At 45.5% G+C, this 14,709-nt stretch overlaps 1 protein-coding gene across 5 annotated transcripts in view; it reads left to right on the forward strand.

Moving 5' to 3' along the window:
* The first annotated feature begins 10,084 nt into the window (after window positions 1–10,084).
* Window positions 10,085–14,709, forward strand: part of P4HA2 (prolyl 4-hydroxylase subunit alpha 2) — a 47,672-nt gene continuing 43,047 nt past the window's right edge. For 2 of the 5 annotated variants that reach the window (XM_033140065.1, XM_033140061.1), the window contains exons 1-2: window positions 11,773–11,893; window positions 12,391–12,456. The gene's annotated coding sequence lies outside the window, so the exon portion shown is untranslated. Of the gene's footprint in view, window positions 10,182–11,772; window positions 11,894–12,130; window positions 12,460–14,709 lie in introns of those variants that run through there. The other 3 variants (XM_033140064.1, XM_033140062.1, XM_033140063.1) reach the window with 3 other exon arrangements.

A 14,709-nucleotide genomic window follows, 5' to 3' on the forward strand; every position in this document is an offset into this window, starting at 1 on the left:
TTCCCCAGATAACGAGTCTACCGCTCTTAACCACTACACCACACTGGCTCTCAAGTTTTTCATTGAATGTGCATGCTGTTGTCATACAGCAAGAGGCTCTTAATCTCGTGGTCATGGGTTCAAGCCCCATGCTGGGCGAAAGACTGGACAAGGTAACCCTCATGGTCCCTTCCAACTCCACAGTTTATGATTCTGTGATTCTATGAAATGTAGTGAGTAAATAAATAAATATTCCTGAACTAAAACAAAGTAGGACAGCTCAGCTTACCTGCGGGTATCACTCTATCATGGGCATAGCCAGGTTTTTTGTTAGGCGGGGGGGGGCAGGACTTTTGTTGGGGGAGCAGAACCGAAGTGATTGGTCAGTTAGTTAAGTATTCTATTGTTTTACTTGATCTGGGGGGGGGCGCAGTTGCTCCCCTGCCCCCCTTGGCTACACCCATGCACTCTATACTATTTATGTATTGCCTATATACAAGCAAAACAAGTTCTCATACTTTTAGAAACTCCCATCTGATCATGATACTTGACTGAACCTCAGCTTGAAACTGACTGCTGCACTAAACCGGTGGTTAGCTGGCCCAAAGCATCCTCCCAAGGAATGAACTAATTATAGCATGATTTTTCCACAAGGGGGCACCAAAACATATGGCACTACCTGTATATAGCTAAAACTGGGAAACAACTAAATATTAACCCTTTCTTGCTTGGGCAATAGTTGCTATTCTCTCTTCAGATTATAGGCAAAATACAGTATTTTCAGTATTTTGTTTATAAATAGGACCAGAATACAGAACACTGCTGCAGTTTCCTAGGCTCTGAATTATATTTTCTGTGTCACTACAGGTCTTTGATGGATGTGTATTCTTTCCTTGCAGACCTTGATGATGGGGAGACCATCCATGGGTGGGGATGGGGGGGAACAAGAGAAAGGGTGTGGATTCTGGCAGTGAGTTTTCCAATCCAGTGCTCTGAGTAACAATATCGAACAAACAGAAACAATGGATGGCAGTCACAAATTACAATCAAATGCTCAATTTAAAAAACAGGTGATTTCACTGCCATATGTTGTGAATAACAATGTTTGTGTGTTCCACAAGTGGAATTTAAAATATTATCATAGTAAGGTTTTGTGTATCAGAGCAGCATAGTACAACATGAAGCTGAGTAATCAAGAATATATAGGAATGTTCTGGCAATATTGGGCTACATGAAGGATACAGAATAAAAACGAGTCAGAGGAGGCCAGGAAGAGAACAAAAACCAGCAGAGACAAGTAGGTAGGTATCTGTATCCGTATTTGGGACACCTGAATTAAAACCCCATCTGTAGCTTCATCCTGTCTGAGTAGCCTTGGGAAAAAGTTGTTCTCTGTCCAATTTTATTTCCCCATCTATAAAAGAGGAATTAAGCTAACTGAATTCAAGTCGCAGGCAGTAGTGGCTGGGACTTGTGGGGCTGAAGGCAGGGAATCTGACAGTGGGTGAAACCAGTTTTAGTTTTTAGTTTTAGTTTTAGTTACTTTCTGCCTACTGTGTTCTGCAATGGCAAAACTGAGCCTAAGGAGGAAAAATCCAGCACTCAGGTCCACCAGCCCCTAGAGTGGATGAAAGTAAGAAGGCAGGGAGGTGGAGGCTGACTGAGGGCCAACGGAGGTTGGTGGGTCAGAGCCCTGTTTACCTTAGTGGATGGGTGATAAATGTGACCCCCGCTGGTCATGGGGATGTAAGTAGAATGAACAAACTACAGGATCTTAACAGTGTCATATTATGCCTAAGGCTGCAATTGTACAAATGTTCTGTTGAACTGACCTCTGAGCAGGTAGGCAAAGGATTGCACCAGAAACCAGTCAAGCATTTTAATTATTATATGTATTAATAATGACTGATAGTCAGATAATGACTCATCGTTCTACTGCGACAAGTTTGATGCGTGAATTTAAAATGCTAGGTTCTCTTGCATTCCAATATTAAGTCACATATGATTTGCTTATTTTTATATTAAAAAAACAACAACCAATGTTTCCATTGCATCTTTCCTACAATGGAGAGCCAGTGTGGTGTAGTGGTTAAGAGCAGTAGACTCGTAATCTGGTGAACCGGATTCGCGCCCCCGCTCCTCCACATGCAGCTGCTGGGTGACCTTGGGCTAGTCACACTTCTCTGAAGTCTCTCAGCCCCACTCACCTCACAGAGTGTTTGTTGTGGGGGAGGAAGGGAAAGGAGAATGTTAGCCACTTTGAGACTCCTTCGGGTAGTGAAAAGCGGGATATCAAATCCAAACTCCTCTTCTTCTACAATGTACACAAGGAGATGTTAGCAGTATGGCCATGAGGGGGAGCCTTGGCATTGCCGATTCTCATCTGCAAACATTCCACTATGAAATGGAAAAGGAACAAAGAGCAAAGAGCAAGGCTTTACTAAAAAAAACACCTACCAACAATAATACTAAAATATTACTTTGGGTAACCCCCTCAAGGCTCCTTAATGTGCTCTCAGTTTTGCCCAATGAATGCAGCTGGAGACATGGGATGCACGCCTGGGAAATGCAGGTACTTTTTCCTCTCTGAGAGTTCTACCTTCCAAACAGGAAGATGGGCAGACACTGTTTAGATCTGCAGCAGTTCCTGGCATTAGTGAGATCTGCAGTTTCTGTCCTGGGCTCCTTCGGGAGGAAGGGCGGGATATAAATTCAGTGAATACAAACAAACACTGTGGACCAAAAGGGGAGCATTGTAGGCAGCACTGCCCTTTTGGCATCACTGTAGCATGCCAGTTGCTTGAGAGCACAAGTGAGGAGACTATTGTTGTACCTGCGTCCTGATTTTGATCTTCCCAAAGACACCTGGTTGGCCTTGATGGGCCTTTGACAGGCTCTTACTAATGTTGTTACTGCAGTGTGTGTGTATTATTATTATTATTATTATTATTATTATTATTATTATTATTATTATTATTTGAATTAATATACTACCCTATACCCAAAGGTCTCAGGGTGGTTCACATAAAAAGATCACAGTATATAAAATTAAAATAAAAACAACAACCCAATAATACCCTCCCCGCAAAAAGAGCCACATTTTAAAAGGGTATGGGATGTTGAAACAGTGCAGCAGCTCCCTACATCTCGGATTTGTGTTTGCATCTCTGATACAGAGTGAGGAGGGCACTAAGGAAAGCAGCTGCTTCCCATCAACATGACCCATCTACACAGTTTTGCATTTTGCTCCTGTTGCAGAACAGCTATGCAAGGGGATATAGGAAGCTGCCACATACCACATGCAGCTGCTGGGTGACCTTGGGCTAGTCACACTTCTCTGAAGTCTCTCAGCCCCACTCACCTCACAGAGTGTTTGTTGTGGGGGAGGAAGGGAAAGGAGGATGTTAGCCGCTTTGAGACTCCTTCGGGTAGTGAAAAGCGGGATATCAAATCCAAACTCTTCTTCTTCTTCTTCTTCTTCTTCTTCTTCTTCTTCTTCTTCTTCTTCTTCTTCTTCTTCTTCTTCTTCTTCCAGTATTCTTTTCCCCTGTAATTTTGTACTCTGGTTGCACTGTAGAACCTTTAGTTTTGTATGAATGGTTGGCTAAAATAGCATCGTGCAATAAGCATCATCCCAGTGGCTTCATTTCACCATGGGCTTGTCTCACGCATGACACTGAGGGCATGCCTGGGTTTGCCACCACATGGACCCTTGAAAGGAAGCCATATCCTATCCTGCTCCTCTGTCTAGTGCATTTGCATAACGCTGGTGTTTGCAAAGACACGTGTGTTGTATTCACATGTTATATATTTAGCAGCGTACATGTAGTGGCCCATGGGGGGGGGGAGTGGACGGAGCCACCCTTCTGACACCAACACTGCTGCAGTTCACCTGGATGGAGGTTGAGGTGGGACAGGCTGGTGGGTAGATGGGATTGTGTGGGTGCTTTGAGGGAGCCAATCCAGCTCTACCATGGGTGTAGCTGTGCAACAATCTTGGTGTCAGGAAAGTGGCTCCACAGCTCTACCCCTACACACAGGCCACTCTTGGTACATGCTGAAAGCATGAAGCCCTTGGTACAGGCCAGAGGTGCCATCTTCTCAAGATGGTTGAGGGGACCCCAATGTGATGTCTTGCATTCATGCTTGTGACAGCGCGTGGAGCCAGGGGCAGAGCCAAATGCCCTCCGAACCATTGAGGGGCCCGGCCTCCTAAAAAACAACAACATGGTGTGTGTGTGTGTGTGTGTGTGTGTGTGTGTGTGAGAAAGTGCCTCGACCCTCAGGAGCAGCTGGCATCTATGGTACAGGCAGGATGAGCTTACTTCTGTGGTAAAGAAAACCTGTATTACCGCTGCATGTGTGACTGTAGTGTAGTACAGGTAAAAGGAACCCCAAAGGGGCTGAGGATAAGTATTTTTTGGGGAAAGAAACCTTCAGTGCCTGGTTGTGTATGCACTATACCTTTAAAACACATTCAAAGCACGTTCTTTCCCCCAAAGAATTCTGGGCACTGTAGTTTAGCCCAGTGGCGTAGGAAGCCGCTCGGGCACCCAGAGCGGCAAACATGATGTGCACCCGGGAGTGGGGCGTCGCTATGTAGCGCCGCCGCACATGTGCTGTACATAGCGGGTTGCCGGCGGTGCCACTCCAGCACTGTACAGACGGTCCCGGGGTCTTCTGCTCGTGGCTGCAGCCATGAACGGAGGATCCTCTACATGTGGCTGCAGCCGCGAGCAGAGGATCCCGGCACCGTCCGTATGGCGCTGGAGCAGCGCCGCCAGCAAACCGCATGCCTTGTCACCCCTGGAGATGTGGAACAGGGAGCACACTGCCCCCACCGCCCCCCGTTGCTATGCCACTGGTTTACCCCTCACAGAGATGCAACTCCCAGCAACCCTTAACAAACTACAGGGCCTAGAATTCTTTGCGAGTGGGGTATGTGCTCCAAGTGTGCTTTAAAGGTATGGTGTGTATACAGTCCCAAGGGGGAGGAAGGAATTCTTCCATTTTTAAAAGTTTTTTAGTCGGTCTGGAAAGTTATAAACAAACTTTCTAGAATGTACTCTTACGTACATAACTATGAAAGTGTTCAAACTGGGGTTTTTTTTGTTTTTTGTTTACAAAGTATGCATTTCTACTCATAAGTCCTATGAGTAACATAAAAATAAATGTCTTTTAAAACAATAATTCAGAAACTGTACATGTATTGATGTATGAACACTAGAGGGGGGAAATCCCTTTCTCTTATTCTAAGAGCCCCTGTGAAGTGTGCTGGTTAATTTATTTAATAAATCAGCCCTCTGAAGAGTCTACATGCTCAGTCATCCCACTATTTGCTTCTGCTGTGCAAACAGGGCCCAAGGAATTGCCAACAAGGAATAAGGCGTTAAAGTTTAACTCCAGGAAGTTTGCTGAAAATCAAATAACACTTCAGCAAGCACTCTTCGAACTCCATCACTTAACCATTTCTTGAGGAATCTACCTCATTCCTCACCCCACTGCTAATGACTGACAAGGCAATGAAGAAAACCTACTGCTTTAACCTTGAGGCTACCTCAGCAATAATTTCTTTTCTATAATCCAGGCATGTCCAACAGGTAGATCGTGATCTACTGGTAGATCACTGGATGTCTGTAGTAGATCACTGGTAGATCACTGGCTCCCCCCAAAGAAGCTCAGCAACTTTGGCTCCCCTAAAAAAAACCCACTACATCTTTGCCCTGAAGCCCCCAAAACAGGGCTTTCCTTCCTAAAAAAAAGCTCAACTTTGACCTGAACCCCACAAAACATGGATGGCTTTCCTTCCTAAAAAAAAAAAAAAGCTCAACAACCTTGATCTGAACCCCCCAAAAGGGGGTAGATCAATGCCAGTTTTTAACTCAGCGAGTAGATCGCAGTCTCCTGCAAGTTGGCCACCCCTGCTATAATCGAACTACTGAAAAAGTTACAGATCTGAGGACAAGGATATTGAAAGTATAATTTTTGTTATTTTTGGGTAGCACATGTATGGAATTCTGCTCTTGTGTGTAGAGAGAGAAAAGTGCTTTTAAAACAGAATCACAGTTGTACTAGAACAAAACTGAACTCCCTTTCCAAAGCCAAAACCACCAACTGCTCCCCCATCCCACAATCAACTACACCTCCAGACTACAGTGTTCCACAGAGAACAGCTTTAGTGCATGACAATATTTCAGCATGACTCATGGAAATAAGTAAAGCTGTGTGGTCAGGAGAAGGGAAAGCCAAATCCTGTACAGTTCTCCATGTTATACCGTTGTATCAGATTTTGAGCTAATTTAAGGTGGGGAGTGATGAGTCACCGCTTCTGACTATATGGACTCCATATAGCCATTTATAGTGTTACATGTCACCCCAATCTCCGAGCAGTGCGAGATTCCAGGGGTACCAGGCTCGCTTGGCAGAGTCTGTTTGCTTTTGGACAATGAGGCACAGCGGACTCTGTGGTGTCTTTAGGATATACGGTTTATTTGCACATATATACAAACTGCGTCTAGATGGAGAGAGTACAGAGCATTCACATGCTAATAGGGCCCTGTTCCTTCCATTGCTGCAACAAGCCCGAACATCATGTCTGACCCTCTCTGCAAAATAAAACAGACACCCCACCTTCTCTCTGCCCCCCTCCCCAGCTTGCCAAACTGACACTTGTTTCCTTTTCTCTCACATCATCCAAACTGAAACCCTACCCCCTTAAACCCTTTTGTGGCTGTCCACAGTTGGAGGAGGGGTACCACCCCTCCTTGTCTGGCATAGTCTTTGCCCTCCTAATGGCTTTCTTGATGGGTTAATGGCTCAGCCATTATTAACTCTGTTCCTTCAACGACCCACACTCAGCTAGCTATGCCAGGCTGAGCTGGATTGTTAGCATAAACTGAATCCAGCAGAGTTTGACACAGTTTAATCAATCCTTGATTCATTCTAACTTTTATTAGACCCAGGAATTTAGGGGGATCTGGCCACCCACAAACTAATAGTGAACTCACTCTCCAAGTGCCATCCTTTTGTGGCCAAAATGGCATCACTCATGCACAATATGATGTGTGCATTTCTGGCGTGTTTATGAAACACTGTTCAAATATTATATACTGTAGCTGGCAGCAAAGAATAGACTACGACCTTCAGATATTCCAAAATCTCTTTTCAACACAGAGTAGCATGTACCGTAACTATAAACTGAGACATGTAGTCATGCCTATTTTTAAGCAGCAGCTGTAATTTACATTGCTTTGAAGACAATGGGAAAATTCCATTTGTTATATAGCTTCAAAAATTGTGGGTCCCTGCTTGGGGTTCTCCTGCAGAAGAGAGAATCACATCATGCCTCAATTTTAAAATGCAAACCTATGACCTTGTACAAAACAGGACATGAACAATGTTGCTAAAGTTTTGCCAGTGTGGAATGACAATAAATGCTATGCTAACATTTGTGATGACCGTTTAAGCTATATTTGTCGCACATAAAAAGACAAATCAATCCATCTTCTCCTTACATGCACCGTGAGTTCTGACCTCTCAGAGACATGTCTGGCCACATGGTAACATTTAGACATTTTAAAAATAAAGCAAGCCACGGGCAATTGCTGGGGCTGTCTGTATTCCAAATGTCAGTTTGGTGCCTTTGCGAACGTGCAGGAGGGCATGCTTTCTTAGGCTGCCAGAGAATCATTTGCTTTTACCATAATTACATTAAATGAGCCACCGAAACCATCCCTTGGGTTTGCTTCTAAATGCTTCCGTTATTTTGCTGCCAGCCAGCACTTGGTTTCTTAAATGTAGCAGAAGCAAAAGAATGTTATTGCTGAACAGGGCTTTTCCCTATCATATATGAGTTTGGTTTTGATCAGTTAAGTTCTCGTTTCCGCTTTTTAAAAAGGGGATAACATTATTCTGCTGCTGTAATTTCTGCAATTTGATTTCATGGTTACATCTCTGCCATCAAGGAATGCAAGCACATGAAGACAATTACCTTATAGATCACTGAGGGCCAAAACTGAACATGACAAGGGAGACCTGTGAGTAGAATTTCTAGTGGGTTTGTTTTAAAATAGTAGTAATTTATAATAAGTTGTAGAGGCAGGCAGGCACCTGATTCCGAGTAGGATCATGGTATGAGGGGAAAGGGGATTTGAGACTTTCCTCACCACCATTTGCCCAATTGAAATTGCCCCATCAAAGGTGATATTTACCCCATTGGGCATTTCCCATAGGTCACATCGATACACGAGCTTGTAATTAACAGAGGGAGAAAAAAATGTGTTAAGAGAAATACAAAGGAGGAGATGAATTGCGATAAAAGAAAATTAAAATGAAAAGACTAGAACCTTGAAACTCATTCAGAGCATGATTTGTGCATTGTTCAGTACAACCAGTATGTTTTAAAAGTGATTGTTCTAGGAACAGTGCCTGCTGCTGATTAGTAATTCAAAATCTAAAACAAACCAGGCAAGTTTGAAGGATGATTTGCAAACCAGATGCTCTTCTTGTTTTGTAATTTAACATGAACACAATCCTTAAGAATATGATCCTTTAGTAAGAAGAATTCTTACTAAGAATGCTCTTCCTCTGGCTGTCAGTCAACACATGTCACTGACAGATACAATAATAGTATACAGGGAAGTGTTTTCTTTTTGCAAATTGTATTGTATAGTAATCTGAAAGCAGGGTAGAGGAAATACTAATTGTTCCACTTAAATGCTCCCATTGCAATACATCTGTAGGCAGCAGCACAACTGTTTGTTGTAAGTCCACCAACAAAGCAAGGCTATTACATGGTTTGACAAATGGAGAAGATTCACTAAAAGTTGTTTTTCAAGACCACCAGCATCCCAATTTCAGAGCAGTGTGAGATTCCAGGTGTTCACTAGGGTTTGTGTTTCTTTCTGGAAATGAGGCACAGCAGAGACAGGTGGAGGAATCAATCAGCAGTAGCTCCTCAGCTCCAGGCAGCTCACCCTTCTTTGCAGTACTTCCCTCTTGCACCTCCTTTTTCACAGCAGGCTCCCAGGGAGTAGAGAATTCAATGAGAAGCAGCTCCTCCACTCCAGCCTGCGTAGTGCGTACCCTTCTCTGAGGCATCGCCTTCCCCCTTGCCTTCAGGTTTTGGGAATGAGGAACAGTGGAGACTGTGATGTCTTTAAGATATTTGGTTTATTTACACATATGTACAACCTGAGCCTATTACGATCACAGCATCAACACCCCCAGGGGATCTCGTTCTTCCTTCCATAGTCACAGCCTTGGATTCAAGCAGGAATTAGCCGTGGCCTTTCCAGCCTACAGCTTCTTCCTCTAGGTCACATCACAACAAAGGCTCAACTCTGGCTTTTGTTCTTCTCACTTTCTCCGAGCTAGAGAAGGGCCCCCACCCATATGCCATGTGGCTCAGACACCCCTCTCCTTGGCTTCCTTAATGGCTCAACACCCTCTTTCTGTTCTTCTAATGGTCCATCACCCCAGGCAAGTTCCTCACCAAGAAACTGGCCTGGCTTATATGTTAACATTTGCTGAATCCAGGGGTTCAGTGTCTGGCACCCAGAAACTCATAACACAGGGGAATCTGGCACCCACAGACTCATAACAATATATTCAGTGGTAAGTTGTTTCTATCAGAGATTATTTCTGCATTTCTTCTCTTGTTTCCCGTGAATGAACCACACACATTCGTCTGTGAAAATCATCAGGATCTGAAGCCAAAAATCAAAGCACGCTGATTATATGGACAGGCAAACACTGAACTAAATTCCTTATACTGCAAAGATGTTCGTGTTGGTTTGGATAATTTCTTCACTGTCAATTAATGCTGTTAAGTGTATCACTTCCCACACTGAAGTGCTTCTAGGAATATGGTGGAGGGCCATAAAGGACCACGAGGAATTCCCTTCTCTAATCTGCTGTAATTAGGCTGAAGTGGTCAAAGCTTTCTCTCCCCCCCCCCAGCATGCATGAAGTTGTTCATGGCTGTTAAATTCTTCAATCCCCAAAGGTGGTAGATGCTGCTGCAGCAGAAATAGAATGTTGCAAGTTTAAAGAATGTAGATGCCCGCCCACACACTGCTCTAACTGTCATCCGAAAGCAGGTTGGTTGTGATCAGCAAAGTGCACTTTAAGGATCAACTTTTCTGTTTCACATTCTTTTATTGCAAGCTCCAGGACCATCTGGTTCAATATCTTCCACTGCAGTAAGATTTTCTCAACGCAAAACAATCGCTTTACCTCAGAAACAGTGAGTGTGTTTCTCCTCACAGCGTCCTGTAGACAGCTGGTTGACTAAAGTGAGACCTGTCTGTTAACATGGGCATTCAATCAGTTTGCTTGTCAGTTTGTTTATAATGTGATTAACTTAACTGAAGGCGGAGGCAGCAGAATGACACCTGGAGCACATGTTCAAAACACAATTCTATACTTCATGTTCAAATGCCACCCTGATCCCACCCTGATCCACACGCCAGTTTGAGAGAGAGAGAGAGAGATGAAAACACAACACAACAGACTTCTCCCTTCTGGCTAACAGGGTAAAAAATGATATGCACATAGGACAACATCTTGCATTTCAGATACAAAAGTAAGACCCTCCACCCCCACACCTACCAGTGCTTTTTTAAGGCCCATCTCTTTGCCCCTTGCTCCTACCTGACCTCCTACAAAGGTCTAGATTAAGATCTGCTGCCCCTATGGGTCCTGCCACCTGAGGCGGTCGCCTCACCTTGCCTCATGGGTGGGCCAGCCCTGCCTCCTAGAATGCGATAATGCCCCCCACCCCCACAAGGACATCTCTTCTTCTTTGGTGATCACTCATAGCCGACTAAGATTATCTTCCATGAACATGGTCTTAACAGTGAGTCTGTAAGTGACTGTGGAGGCCAATTCTGGATCCTCACGTCCTTCCACAGTGGGGACATAGGTTTCCAGGCAGGAGTTGATCATGGTGAGGGTTTGCCAGGCGTGCCTTTCTCTTAGCACATTTCTCCCTTTCGTCCTGAGTTTGAGCATCTTCAAAATCCATGACACCTTTGGTAAAGGCTGTTCTCCAATTGGAGCGCTCGCAGGCCAGTGTTTCCCAATTGTCAGTGTTTATGCTATGTTTTTAAAGATTTGCCTTGAGAGAGCCTTTAAACCTCTTTTGCTGACCATCAGCATTACGCTTTCCATTCTTAAATTGGGAATAGAGTAGTTGCTTTGGAAGACGATAATCAGGCATTTGAACATGTCCAACAAAGTCCAACAAAGTCCAAAAAAGATGATGTTGAACAATCATTGCTTCGACACTGGCGATCTTTGCTTTTTCCAGTACACTGGCATTAGTTCGCCTGCCTTCCCAAGTGATATGTAAAATTTTTCGGAGAATCTTTCAAGGAGTTGGAGATGGTGTTTATAAGTGGTCCATGTTTCACAAGCATACAGTAAGGTTGATAGTATACAATAGCTTTCTAAACAAGCATTTGGGTTTCCCTGCAAATGTTTCTATCTCTTTGCCAAAGCTGAAAGACCTTCCTTTTCTTGCCAATAATGCGTTCAGTCTCAGGGTCCTTCGTTCCCATCAAACAAGAGCGCCTAATTCTTGTCGGTGCTCTAAACGACCTAGGCAACGAGACGTCTCACTCACAAGTTGGGTGCTGCTGCGTGCGTTTCGGGGAGGGTGACGAGCGCACAGCTCTAACACCGTCCAGGCTCCATCGCCGGGGAGGCGGCGGCTATTGGGAGCATTACGGTACCGCTCTCTCCGTGCCGGGCGAAGGCGGGGTTTCCGACGTGGCAGCCGCTCAATAGGAGCGCAGAACGCCGAGGGCCTCCGCCAAAGGGGCGGGGGAAGCGCAGCTCCGGCTGGAAACGCCAAGGCTGTTCTAGAAAGCGCGGCGCGGGTAGCGGCGTGTTCCCGGGCGAGGCGCGGAAGGTGCGCCCCGCGGGCAGGGCAGGGTTTGCGCGCGCCTCGGACGACCCCTTCCCCGCGGCTGCGGCGCCTTCAGCCGGCCGCTCCGTTGCCTCTGGCGCGCTCGGGGGCGCTTGTTCTCCGGCTGCTGTGCCCTCCTGCTGCCCCCTGCCCACCTCTGCTTCCCGCTTGGCTATTCCTCGCCCTCTGCGCTCCTCACCTCTCCGCCTTCCCTCAGCGGGGCTCGCCCGCCCCCTGCCTCCTTCCCTCCCTCCCCGCCCGCTGCTGCAGCCTGGAGGCGACGGCGCACCTGCATGGCTCCCGCTTGACCCAGCATGGCTTCTCGCGGGCCCCCGCGACGACGAAAGCCGAAGCCGCCGGCCGGTGACCCCGCTAGGCGAGGAGGCGAGACGCGGATGGAAAAGCGGCTGGGGATGACTTCATCGCTGGGAAGAGCGGCGGCGGCGGCGGCAGGGGAGGTTTCCGCGCCGTAATAAACTCCTGCCTAACTTGGTTTTCAGGCTCCCGAGGCAAGAAGTCCGACGGACGAGGCGGGCGCTGCCAACTTGTCGCCACAGCGGCTGCGGCAGGTAAATCCGCTCCCTGGTCTGTACAGTACCGCTAGCGGGGAGGGAGTTATTTGGAGCAATGTGACTTTCCACCCCCCCCCCACCTCGTAGGCGATTTCCTACCTGTGGGAAACTCTGAGCTCAGGTAAGCAGCAGCAGCAGCAGCAGCACCAAGGGGGTTGCAATCCTTACAGCAAGAGAAAAGCTCCTGGCAGCATCCTCTGCATTTCCGAAGGGAAGGGAGTACAGTAATGTAAATGTAGGGCGACCCTCAGGTGCTTACCCGGTGCATAGACTAGCTACCTATGGAGTTGGAAGGGGTCGCGTGGGTCATCTAGTCCAACCTTCTGCGATGCAGAAATCTCTTTGCTCGACGTGGGGCTGGAACCCACAACCTTGAGATTAAGAGTCTCATGCTTCTACTGACTGACTGAGCTATCCCCGTTTTTCCATTACTGTATATGCAAATGGTTGTGTGCATAAGCTGGGAAGATGCACTTCTTACAACACAAAAAACTCTGAAATATCTCCTGTTGGGATTTTGAGAGGGGCAGTACTCTTAGGCTTGTGGCAGATTAAAAAGCAGACTTCATCTGACACATGTATCCAGAGTTGTGTACATGCATGGTTTGGGGAGGGGGGTCGTGAACAGTGGGGTTGGAAGGAAAGGAAATGTGTTTTATTTGCAGAGAGGAGGAAGCGGGTATTGAGTGGCTCTGAAAAATAATGCAAACCATCTTCTGACAGTGTCGTGGTAGATGGATTGAAGCAGGAAAACTCCATTCTGTTTGTTTGTTTGTTTGTTTGTGGGTGGGTGGTGCTGGGAAGCCCCGGGAGAGGCAGGAGAGCCCCCACTTCTCAAAAGGATCTCTGAGTTCAAGAGGCAATGTGTAGTAGGAACCTCTTCCACCTTTACCTTTCTTTGACAGAAGAAAATAAGAGAAGGGTCTTATGAAAAGTATGGCAGATTGATCATATGCTGCTCAGAAAAGGAGGAATTGAGGGTAGTGACTTCTTGGTGATGGTCCTTTCCATCTGCCAGTTTCTCTACCTCCATAGAGTGCTATGGATAGCCTGGTGCTCATTTCTCTCCCCATCCCAATGACTTTGATTTGACCCACCTTAATCTGTATAATTTGCACTTTTAAGAGTGACATACAATGTCTGCTGCATAACTGTTTGGAATGGATCTTTGAACATTGCAGCGCTTGTTGTTGTTGTTGTTGTTGTTATATTTATTTATACCCCACCTTCTTCCCTGACAGGGACTCAAGGCGGTTTACAGATAAAAATAAGACAACTAAAAACTTTTTTTAAAAAAACCAATTATTTTTAAAAAATATTAATCAATGTTTGAATTAAAACTGTGCCTTGGAACTTCCCTGCTATGTTGGTTTAGACAGCCTGCTAAGAACTTGCTTATTTCGGCAATAATTTAGTTATGTATACTTGCTTTTATTGATAAATCATGTTTGCTGTGTGGAGACCTTTTGGTTAAGTGGTTGATACATTTTACAAAATAAAAAAAAATTAAAAAAAAGCTTATCAGAGATTCAACAAGCATTTCTTCTTGCACTGTTAAAGTGACCAGTGAGTTGTGTTGTTTTCCTTCTTAGTTCTCAAGAGCTTTGGAGAAAAGAGATTTTTACATTCGGATTTTACACAAGTCCTCTGGTGGTAGAGGAAAGGCATTTTCTGGATTTCTCCCATATAAGGTCGTATAAGGCCACCCTCACACACCAAGCTCGTTTACATAAGACTTTCCTAGTCTCTGGAAGTGGAGCAATGTGGATCATCTCATGGATCATCACTTAACACCCAGGGTAGCCAACAAAGCCCTCCAGATGTTGTTCAGCTCCCATCATCCCCCAGAAACCATGGCCCAATAGGCAGGAACAATGGGAATTGTAGACCTACAGCAGCTGACAAAACATTGGTTAACCGTGCTTTACATGACATGGATGGCATGGGTACATGAAATAGTACTGGCCAATTGTGGTATTTTTGTGCCCAGGCTATGCAGATAAAAGCTGTGCACAGAAAATAGCATCAGGGAGATTTGGAAAGTGACAAATCCATTGTGATACAGATGTTCACTTTTCTTAGCTCATTGCAGTCTCTTCAAAACCTGCAAACCTCTTTGACCAAAACCATGGTGGGATAAAGAGAACGGATGTGTGTAGCATGTATAAGAATGTAAATATCATAGTTCCATCAAGGCTCTGGAATATTATTGGTAGTGTCTTCAGGATACTGAATGTCGGTACCACT

The sequence above is a fragment of the Lacerta agilis genome, chromosome 2 (assembly GCF_009819535.1).
Source record: "Lacerta agilis isolate rLacAgi1 chromosome 2, rLacAgi1.pri, whole genome shotgun sequence".
Classification (NCBI taxonomy): Eukaryota; Metazoa; Chordata; class Lepidosauria; order Squamata; family Lacertidae; genus Lacerta; species Lacerta agilis.